Source organism: Eriocheir sinensis, chromosome 4, assembly GCF_024679095.1.
Source record: "Eriocheir sinensis breed Jianghai 21 chromosome 4, ASM2467909v1, whole genome shotgun sequence".
Lineage (NCBI taxonomy): Eukaryota > Metazoa > Arthropoda > Malacostraca > Decapoda > Varunidae > Eriocheir > Eriocheir sinensis.
Genome location: NC_066512.1, coordinates 10,908,871 through 10,920,494, shown reverse-complemented (window position 1 = coordinate 10,920,494; position 11,624 = coordinate 10,908,871). Strand labels below are relative to the sequence as shown.

At 41.3% G+C, this 11,624-nt stretch overlaps 2 long non-coding RNA genes across 6 annotated transcripts; one reads left to right on the top strand and one right to left on the bottom strand.

Moving 5' to 3' along the window:
- Positions 1-383: 383 nt before the first annotated feature.
- On the bottom strand, positions 384-2,171 carry LOC127008329 (uncharacterized). Of its 5 annotated transcripts, none has more exons than XR_007761037.1 (4): positions 2,023-2,171; positions 1,499-1,886; positions 1,363-1,430; positions 384-1,294 (listed from the first exon to the last, which is right to left on the bottom strand). It is a non-coding gene; the product is annotated as an uncharacterized LOC127008329 (long non-coding RNA). The 5 variants fall into 5 exon arrangements; XR_007761034.1 differs by having other exon boundaries at positions 384-1,430; positions 1,499-1,566; positions 1,635-1,886; XR_007761033.1 differs by having other exon boundaries at positions 384-1,430.
- LOC127008343 (uncharacterized) lies at positions 1,423-2,207 on the top strand. Its single transcript, XR_007761039.1, has 3 exons — positions 1,423-1,534; positions 1,603-1,795; positions 2,059-2,207. It is a non-coding gene; the product is annotated as an uncharacterized LOC127008343 (long non-coding RNA).
- The last annotated feature ends 9,417 nt before the right edge of the window (positions 2,208-11,624 follow it).

Genomic DNA, 11,624 nt, shown 5'->3' with positions numbered 1-11,624 from the left:
TAGGTAGTCCAATAGTACCCTTGTATAGTACCCTTAGTTAGATAGGTAGTTAGATAGGTAGTTTAATAGTTAGACACTTTGAATTAGTTAGTTAGTAAGTTAATTTTACTGTATTCTTTATTTGTTTATTTATTTATTTATTTGGATTATTTTTTTTATTTTTTATTTTATTTTGGTCTTTCTTTTTTTCTTTTTTGTTTCTTTTTCCTTTTCTTTTCTTTATCTTTTTCTTTGTTTTCTTGCTGTTGTTTTTCTTTTTTGATGTTCTTTTATTTCATATCATCCTCTTGTTGATGTTCATTGGTCTGGGTGAGCCGCTTTCCTCCCAGAAGAGACCCACCCATAATTATGGTGATGTTAGTTAGAATGAAAGGTGGATGATGTTTCTTATATTTTTCTTCTCTTGATGTGTTTTTCTTCTTGTTTTTCTTTTCCGATGTTTTTTTCTGTTCTTTTTCTTCTTATTTCTTTTCTTCGTGTATTTTAATGTTCTTTTATTTCATATCATCCTCTTGTTGATGTTCTTCGTTGGTCTGGGTGAGCCGCTTTCCTCCCAGAAAAGACCCACCCATAATTTTGGTGATGTTAGTTTGGGGCCGAATGGTGGATGATGTTTCTTTGTATGTTACTTTTCTTGATGTTGTTCTGTTATTGCTGTTACTTTTCTTTTGCGATGTTTTTTTGCTCTTTTTTCCCCTATTTTTTGGTGTTCTTTTCTATATCATCCCTCTTTGATGTTCTTTGGTCTGGATGAGCCTCTTTCTCCCCAGAAAAGACCCACCCATAATTTTGGTGATGTTAGTTTGGGGCCGAATGGTGGATGATATTTCTTTGTATGTTACTTTTCTTGACGTTGTTCTGTTATTGTTGTTACTTTTCTTTTGCGATGTTTTTTTCTCTTTTTCCCATTTTTTTGGTGTTCCTTTCTATATCATCCCTTTTTGATGTTCTTTGGTCTGGATGAGCCTCTTTCTCCCCAGAAAAGACTCACCCATAATTTTGGAAATGTTAGGGCCTGAAGGTGGATGATTTGTGTTTTTTATTTTCTTTTCTTGATGTTTTGTTACTATATTTTCCTTTTTCTGGTGTTCCTTTTTATTTTCCTTTTCTTTGGTGTTCCCATCACGTGGATTGTCTACGACATCTAACGAGCACCACAAACCCCGGTTTATTGTTCGGAGTTTGCTCTCCTAGGCAGACTGCCTACCACGGCTGACGAGCTCCACCTGCCCGGGTTTATTGTTCGGAGTTTGCTCTCCTAGGCAGACTGCCTACCACGGCTGACGAGCTCCACCTGCCCGGGTTTATTGTTCGGAGTTTGCTCTCCTAGGCAGACTGCTTACCACGGCTGACGAGCTCCACCTGCCCGGGTTTATTGTTCGGAGTTTGCTCTCCTAGGTGTATTACCTATGACGGCTCACGAGCCCAACCTGCCCGGGTTTATTGTTCGAAGTTTGCTCTCCTAGGTGTATTACCTATGACGGCTCACGAGCCCAACCTGCCCGGGTTTATTGTTCGGAGTTTGCTCTCCTAGGTGTATTACCTATGACGGCTCACGAGCCCAACCTGCCCGGGTTTATTGTTCAGAGTTTGCTCTCCTAGGTGAATTGCCTACCACGGCTAACGAACCTCACCTGCCCGGGTTTGTAATCGGAGTTTGCTCTCTTAGGTGAACTGCTTTCGCTAACGACCTCCACCTGCCCGGGTTTGTAATCGGAGTTTGCTCTCCTAGATGAATTGCTTTCGCTAACGACCTCCACCTGCCCGGTTTTGTAATCGGAGTTTGCTCTCCTAGGTGAACTGCTCACGCTAACGACCTTCACCTGCCCGGTTTTGTAATCGGAGTTTGCTCTCCTAGATGAACTGCTTTCGCTAACGACCTCCACCTGCCCGGGTTTATTGTTCGGAGTTTGCTCTCCTAGATGTATTACCTATGACGGCTCACGAGCCCAACCTGCCCGGGTTTATTGTTCGGAGTTTGCTCTCCTAGGTGTATTACCTATGACGGCTCACGAGCCCAACCTGCCCGGGTTTATTGTTCGGAGTTTGCTCTCCTAGGTGTATTACCTATGACGGCTCACGAGCCCAACCTGCCCGGGTTTATTGTTCGGAGTTTGCTCTCCTAGGTGAATTGCCTACCACGGCTAACGAACCTCACCTGCCCGGGTTTGTTGTTCGGAGTTTGCTCTCCTAGGCAGATTGCCTACCACGGCTAACGAGCCCCACCTGCCCGGCGTTGTAGCCGAAAGATCTCCGGCACCTCCGTCGGGGTCCCGATGGACGCCGAGGCGCCCTGACGGGAGCCCTCCAGTCCTGCCACGCTCGCCTGGGAGACCTTGGGCTCGCTGGCGCTCCACCGCCCCGCCGATTCGAATAGGGCGGATGCAAGAACTCGCTTCTTAAAACTACCAGACTGGATTATAAAATTAATCATTAATGCCGTGAAGGCGCCGGTCACCGCGTTTATCGGTTCTTGGATGAAGGACCGATGGGCCTCGGGGACGCGCACAAGCATCATAAGGAATCCTCGGCGCGGCTTCCGGCGCAGCATCCTTTTCCTTTTTCTTTCTTACTTCCAATTTTTCTTTTTAATTATATTTTCTTTCTCTGACTGAATGATTGATTGATTTTACATAGTAAGAATTGGTTCACCAATTAACGTCTTTCAGGTACATTGCATTCACACACCTGCTGAGGGAGAACACCAGTGAGCGTTTTGACTCATGAGGACGGCCCACTAAAGTTTCCTAACATTTGTATTGGGCTGCCACTTCTCTTTAGTCGTCTGTTCCTCTATTTTTCTCTTCTTTATTTCATTCTATTTCTCCCTTTCTTTCATCCTTGCTCTCTATACATATATTTCTTTCAAACTTCTTCATCAGCCCCCATTCCTCTCCCCTTCATCTCCCTTCATCCCTTTCATCCCTCTCGTCTCCCGCCCTTTGATCTTTTTCTGTTATCATCACGACAGCTGTTTAATTTCTCTGCGTGGACTTTCTTTTATGTTCGTGGATGTGACTTGCTTCCCGGGGCGTCCATGTTGTTGAACAGCACCCTAGAATGTTCTTGGCAAAGTGCTCCAAATTTTTGAAGCTTTTTGCATCACGCCAGTACCTCAGTGGATTGACATCAACAGGCAAAACACCTTCTTCTAGGTACGTTTCAAGTTCTGCCTTCACCACTGTAGTGTCATTTGTTGATGCACTTGCCATCATTTGCCCAGCTGGAGGCATGTAAGCAAAAAGACGAGGTCGTGTTGCACTCATGCCAGCCGAAAAGACGAAAGGCTCACTCTCTTGAAATGTTTTCTTCTTCAAGGTCGACTGAGTTAACTCGGAAATAATTAGGTCCACAATCTTGGAAACCTTTTCCTTCTGCATTTTCTTACATGGCATCCATGCCAGCTTAAACCTGGGGCCCATGACAGCTGCGGCAATGACATCAGTCCCCTCAAGAAATGGATGCAACCTCTTTTTGATAGGTGACTGTAGTGCATATGCCAAGTTAAAGCAGTAGATCGGTTTACTGTCTCTCTCGTCGTCTTCACTCACATCTCATCCCCTATGCCTCCCATTTCCGTGACGTTACACATTTTTGCGGGCGGATCCTTCTTCCGAGCCACCCATCCCTCAGTAACTCCCTAAATCCTCTCCTACTCCTCCTCCATGTGACCTGAGGTTAATTTCCTCCTTACTCCCCACCCTTAATTTTTTTCTTCCTCCGCCTTCAACCTTAATGTTCTCCTTACTCCGCTTTCCCCGTGATCTGAAGTTAATCCTTTCCTCCTTCGCCTTCAACCTTAATCTGTTTCCTCCTCCGCCTTAACGCGGCTTAACATTACTTCTTTTTCTATTTCCTTAACAGTATTTATCCTCCTCAAATGGTTTCGACTCAAAATATAAACAGAAATACAAAATACTTTTTTTTCTGGGTGCCAAAATACAAATACAAATACAAAATACTTTTTTTCTGGGTACCAAAATACAAATACAAATACAAAATACTTTTTTTCTGGGTACCAAAATAGAAAATACAAATACAAATACAAAATACTTTTTTTCTGGGTGCCAAAATACAAATACAAATACAAAATACTTTTTTTCTGGGTGCCAAAATACAAATACAAATACAAAATACTTTTTTTTCTGGGTGCCAAAATACAAATACAAATACAAAATACTTTTTTTCTGGGTGCCAAAATACAAATACAAATACAAAATACTTTTTTTCTGGGTGCCAAAATACAAATACAAATACAAAATACTTTTTTCTCTGGATGTCAAAATACAAATACAAATACAAATACATTAAAATTGTATTTAAATACAATTCAAATACAAATACAATTGTATTTGATCCACCCCTGGTGGCTAGCTACAAATCCGCCGGCCTGGGTTCAAATCCCAGCCCGGGCAGTCAACGCACAGTCCACCCTGCTGTTCATCTTCCCTTTTGGGCTGGTCTATAAATGGGTATTTGAGGAAACCTGGGGAAGGTAAACTGTGGTAACCCGGATGTCACACTGGCCCTGCCTCTCCTGGTTCTTACGCTCCACAGGCTCAAGGGCCAATCGGTAGGAGGTGAGCATTGTGGCCACGCAGCTATACTGCATGCCCCCAACTTTATCTTTACCTTTTCCTTCTCCTCCTTCTCTCTTTATTTTATCCCACTACCACCACTTCCTCCTCCCTTCCCTTACACGTCCTACCGTCCGCTAACTTGTTCGAGACACTCACTGACAGGGCGAAACGGACACCTCTTCCTCTCCTCCTTCTCCCCCCCTTGCCACTGCTGCCACCTTTTCCTCTCCTTTCTCCTTCCATATCCTCCACCTGTCCCACCTTTTCATTCACTGGGCCCCAGAAAACCGCATTCCCTGTCACAGTATGTCAGTCATAACTTGGTATTATGATAATGATGACGAATTTGGACCACAAAATACGGCATTTTAGTGACGGTGTCGTTAGGAGCCAGTTTTCTGAATACAGGGAATATGAAACACAACTATGGATGTGTACTTCGAAGCGAGCACTCTGAGGGCAATGGCGTCAACGAGTGGGTCACGTGTAAGTTGCATTGTACGTAGGTAGGTGCTTGGTGTGACGTCATTAATGAGTTACAGAAAATTAAACATACAGCAGTTTACCAGAGGCATAAAGGCGTGCATGGTTGTGGCACATGTGAGCTGGTCTGCAACCTGGTGTTATTGACGGATAGAACAGATAGTATAGATAGTTAAATAGGTAGTGTAGAAAATATGTCACAAATGTAGGCGCAGCAAAGGTGATCTAAAGTTAGGCAGGTACGTTATTGGTGTAAATTATACAGGCAGGTGTTACTGCTATGTCATTTATGATATACTGAATATTAAACTTGCCGAATTTAAAAATTTGTTAAAAATTGTAGTGACGCGGATGCAGCAAAATAGTTTAAAGTTAGAAAGCTAGATGTCAGGTGTATTGTTGATTATTTTTCGCATACGAAAAACATGTAAGAAGCAAAGGTATGGAAGACAGGTAGACTCTCGAACGTATGCATCATTGTAATCCAGTATTAGGATGTAAGATGACAAAAAATGTTCTTAAAATTATTTATAAGGCTCTACGTGTCATTTACTCTCTTCTTGTTACTAACCATCTTTTATCTTTTAAATTCCGCCACCATGTTGCTTCTCTTTCTATCATCTATCGATATTTTTATGCAGACTGCTTTTCTGCTCTCTCGCGGCCCCGCTGCACTCGACTTTATACTCTGTAGCTCATCATTTTTATGACCTAATCCATACGCGAGAGTTAACTAGTATCTTCATTGGTAAACTCTGGAACCGCCTTCCTTCGTCTGTATTTCCTCCATCCTACGACTTGACCTCCTGCAAGAGATTGACCTCTCTCTTGGCCACTGATATATATATATATATATATATATATATATATATATATATATATATATATATATATATATATATATATATATATATATATATATATATATATATATATATATATATATATATATATATATATATATATATATATATATATATATATATATATATATATATATATATATATATATATATATATATATATATATATATATATATATATATATATATATATATATATATATATATATATATATATATATATATATATATATATATATATATATATATATATATATATCCAGTGACAGTGCGGATGATAAATAATGCCCTGCAGTGATAGTCAAACCCAAAGGGCCGCGGTGCAGATAAGCACTTCGCCGCTACTCTCTAAGTGCCCCCTTCACACCACCCTCCCTCTCCCTTCTGGCTCTATTTTTAGCTCTCACAAACCACCTCCCACCCTCTCTCTTCCTCTAGTGTAGCTTATTTAGTATTAATTTATTTTATTATAAATTTGCATATTGTCAGCTTAACGGCTACCATACATTAATATACCTGTTATTATTATTATTATTATTATTATTATTATTATTATTATTATTATTATTATTATTATTATTATTATTATTATTATTATTATTATTATTATTATTATTATTACACACACACACACACACACACACACACACACACACACACACACACACACACACACACACACACACACACACACACACACACACACACACACACACACACACACACACACACACACACACACACACACACACACACACACACATATGGTTAGGCAAAAAACACAGCTGTGAAGTAAAACGCCATTAGGGAGCCATCTGAAGCGACAAGAGAGATAAACGAGTGAGGAAAAAATGATTTATGCATTTTGAAGTGAAGAGGAAAACCTTCAATTGGGTCTTTCATGTATACATTTTTCATCATAAGGTTCATTTTCATTTGTCTTCTTCTTGTTCTTGTTCTTGTTCTTGTTCTTCTTCTTCTTTTTCTTCTTCTTCTTCTTCTTCTTCTTTTATTTAAATATCAAGATAATACGGTATACTTCTCTTCTTCTTCTTCTTCTTCTGCTCTTTTTCATCATCTTCTTTCTTTTTCCTTTTCTTCTTCTTCTTTTACATTTTCTTCTTCTTTTTCTTCTTCTTCTTCTTCTTCTTCTTTTTCTTCTTCTTCTTCTTCTTCTTCTTCTTCTTCTTCTTCTTCTTCTTCTTCTTCTTCTTCTTCTTCTTCTTCTTCTTCTTCTTCTTCTTCTTCTTCTTCTTCTTCTTCTTCTTCTTCTTCTTCTTCTTCTTCTTCTTCTTCTTCTTCTTCTTCTTCTTCTTCTTCTTCTTTTTCTTCTTCTTCTTCTTCTTCTTCTTCTTCTTCTTCTTCTTCTTTTTCTTCTTTTTCTTCTTCTTGTTTTTCTTGTTTTTCCTCTTGTGGAGACAAGGGTTCGTGCACGTGCCTCTGTTTGATGCGAGTTGAACGGATAGATGAGTGTGTCTAAAGGGGCTGGGAGAGGAAGGTAGTTCATGAGATACGAGGAATGAGATGAATAATGAACCTCAAGAACTGACCCATTTCTTTCTGTTTAAGGCTGCAGGAAAATATCGAAAGTGTTAACTTGACTTCCTCCAGTACTGTAATGTGAAAACTTTTGCTTCATAAGCTCATTTAATAGCAATGGGAAAGTTCTGAACTTTTATTAAAACTGGAAATGGTAAATCATCCCAATAGCCAAATGTGACGTGGGGAGTTGTGCCTCGTTGTACTGCTGATTTGGCCATTATTCACCAAAGTTGCCAGCGGGATAACTTGCTTGCAGATGGCGCTGCTTGCAGATGGCGGTGTGGTTTCGGGTCACTGCGGTTGAATACATCGCTCAATTGAGGAAAAGTGGAAAAAGACAGCAGTTTCTCTTTTTCTCAAGGTTCCACGCTAGTGTTTACATAACATGCATTTATTTGAGCGCTGCGGCTACTATTGCCGCTGCTGCCCGTGGTAGTGCAGGTCACATATATTCATGCATTCATATCTCTTCATGTATATACTGCAGGCTTTCAGCCGCATGCATTGCTCGTGCAGCGTTACATAAGAATATCAGCAGGATTCTGCGAATTAATTAAGTAATCTGCTTTTGTACACACACACACACACACACACACACACACACACACACACACACACACACACACACACACACACTTTAGCTGGAGTAGGTAGGAAGACACCTACCGAACGGGGTCAAGCCACTCCCGATGAGGTATATATGGGAAGTGAGGAGGGTGCTGAAGCCATCCAAAGACTCTTCCCATTACCTCACTAACCGATTCCCTGTTGTCTCATCCACACCAGAGAGTAGTTCAGCATGCTCTTAAAGACAGATCCTCTTCTATCAACACCACACTACTTTTCCAAAAATTCAAAATTCAAAATGGCGTTCAATAACCATGCCTCGGAGTCCCCGCCTGGGGGGGGACCACAAATTCCCTCAGAGAGGACTCCCCTTCTGGCTACCGATCCGAGAGGTGTCTTGATAACTCCTCGAGCCTTTTTCTTTTCAATTTCTGCAACATTCGCGGTCTTCGTTCTAATTTCCATTCTGTGGAACACCATCTCTCCTCCTCTAAACCTCACCTTCTCTTTCTCACCGAAACACAGGTTTCTGAGGCTACTGACAGCAATCTCTACTCTGTTCCCTCCTACTATCTCTATCCTAAATTTCAATCCAAAGTTGGATGTTGCGCCTACGTGCGCAACGACATTACTTGCTCTCGTGCCCACGACCTTGACTTTTCAGAATTTTCCACCATCTGGCTAAGAATTCATCGTCATTCAACTACTAAATATATCTGTGCTGTGTATCTCTCACCTAACTCTACTAACTATGTAAAATTCTTTGACTACTTGAACTCTAAAGTGGAGCACATCTTAACCCACTCTCCCTTCGCTGAAATCTCCATCTTGGGAGATTTCAATGTTCACCACCAGCTTTGGCTTTCATTCTCTTTCACTGACCAGCCTGGTGAATAAGCCTACAACTTTGCTCTCCTCAATGACCAATAGGATTTGGGTCTGAACCCTACACATATTTCCGACCGTCTTGGAGACCGGCCCAACATACTAGACCTCTTGCTTACCTCTAACCCTTCTGCTTATTCTGTCAAACTGTTGTCTTCGTTGGGCTTCTCCGATCACAACCTTATTTCTGTATCCTGCCCTATCGCTCCTGTACACCCTCTGGACCCACCGAAGAGGCGATGCTTCTGGCATTTTGCTTCAGCTCGGTGGGACCACCTGAGGATGTACTTTTCCGATTTCCCCGTGGAATGATTACTGCTTCCAGGCTAGAAACCCCTCGGTGTGTGCCCAGCGCATCACAGAGGTGACTGTATCTGGAATGGAGGCATACATTCCACGTACTTTCTCTACTCCTCATGCCAAAAAACCCTGGTTCAATCACGCTTGTTCTTCGAACTCCCGCTAACCATAATCTTTACATTTCTGCCCGGAATCGTGCCAAATCTATTCTCCGACTTACCAAAAACTCCTTCATTGATAGAAAATGCCAAAACCTTGCTTTTTCTAATTCTTCCCGTGACTTCTGGCATCTAGTCAAAAACATCTCCTCCAACTTCACTTCTTCATCTTTCCCTCCTCTCCTTAGTCCTGACGGCAGCACCGCCTTTTCATTTATCTCTAAGGCTAAACTCTTCTCTCAAGCTTTCTCTAAAAACTCCACTCTGGACGATTTTGGGCATATTCCTCCTATTCATCCCCCCTCTGAGTCCTTTATGCCTGTTATTAAGATTCTTAAGAATGATATTTTATATGCCCTCTATGGTCTCAATCCTCAGAAGGCTTATGGACCCGATGGAGTGCCTCATATTGTCCTTAAAAACTTTGCTTCCGTGCTGACATCCTGCCTGGTCAAACTCTTTCGCCTCTGCCTGTCAACATCTGCCTTTCCTTCCTGCTGGAAGTATGCCTTCATACAGCTTGTGCCTAAGAAGGGTAACCGTTCCAATCCCTCAAACTACCGCCCTATTGCTTTACCTTCTTGTCTATCTAAAGCTTTTGAATCAATCCTTAACCGGAAGATTCAAAAGCACCTTTCCACTACTCACCTTCTATCTGATCGCCAGTATGGGTTCCGCAAGGGACGTCCTACTGGTGATCTCCTTGCCTTCCTAACTGACTCTTGGTCATCCTCTCTTAGCCGTTTCGGTGAAACCTTTGCTATTGCGCTGGACATATCAAAAGCCTTTGATAGGGTCTAGCACAAATCTTTGCTTTCCAAACTACCCTCCTACGGTTTCTATCCTTCTCTCTGTACCTTTATCTCAAGTTTCTTCTGTGACCGTTCAATTTCTGCTGTGGTAGACGGTCAATGTTCTGCCCCTAAACCTATTAATAGTAGTGTTCCGCAGGGTTCTGTCCTATCTCCCACTCTCATTCTGTTGTTCATTGATGACCTTTCCAAAACGAACTGTCCTATCCATTCTTACATCGATGACTTTACTCTGCATTACTCAACTTCTTTTAATAGAAGACCCACCCAACAGGAACTAAATGATTCCAGCCTGGAGGCGGTAGAGCGCTTAGCCTCAGTCCTTACTATTATTTCCGATTGGGGCAAGAAGAACTTAGTGTCCTTCAACGCCTAAAATGTAAATTTTCAGCCTGACGGCGGCCGTACTTGAATAAACCGTATATTATTATTATTATTATTATTATTATTATTACACACACACACACACACACACACACACACACACACACACACACACACACACACACACACACACACACACACACACGCATCTCACATAATCATGCGCTCATTAGATTTGACAAAGGTTTAGTGGAGAGATTCCTCTGACGAAGGTCTTTTATCATTGACCTAGCTCTATCCCCCCAGTGCACTCCTTAACCAAGAGGAAAGTGTGCTTTTTGTACAAGAGAGAGAGAGAGAGAGAGAGAGAGAGAATTACATAAAATTATATAGATATTCAGGCCATACAGACCCAAGAGTCCAGACTAGGTGGTCTGTCTTTGAACCTAAGTGGAATCCTATTAAATTTTGTCACCAAGACTTTGTATTTCAACTTATAGAATATCAAGGTGAAGGAAGTGGCGGTCGAGCTTGGTTTTAAATGAATTAATTGTACTGCACTGGACCACTAAAGGTATGAGTCTATTTCATTCTCGCACTACAACGCTGGTGACGAAAATTTGGTGCAATCTGAATATATTTGTTTACACAAGTTTTGTGGCATTATTTCTCGTTCGGAATGTGTCATCGATCAAAAACAATTTGGATTTGTCCATATCCGTAAAACTATTGAGTATTTTGAAACATTCTATCAATTTTCCTCGGAGGCGACGTTCCTCAAGAGAGAACAGTTTAAGGGTTGAGTCTTTCGTCGTAAGGTTTGTTGCGCATGGAAGAGGTCATATTTGTTGCCCTACGTTGGACACCTAATTTTGCAATGTCCTTTGCGTAGTGCGGAGACCAAATCTGTACTGCATATTATAAATGAGGTTTGACTAAACTATTGTATAATGGAAGTATTACATCTTTATTCCTGGATGAGAAGTTTCTCTTAATGAAGCCCAGCATTATGTTTTCTTTCTTTGCTTCATCAATGCACTGCTGTCAAAATTTGAGGTTCGGCGCGATTTTGACATCCAGGTCCATGGCACACTGAACCCTTTTGTGTTT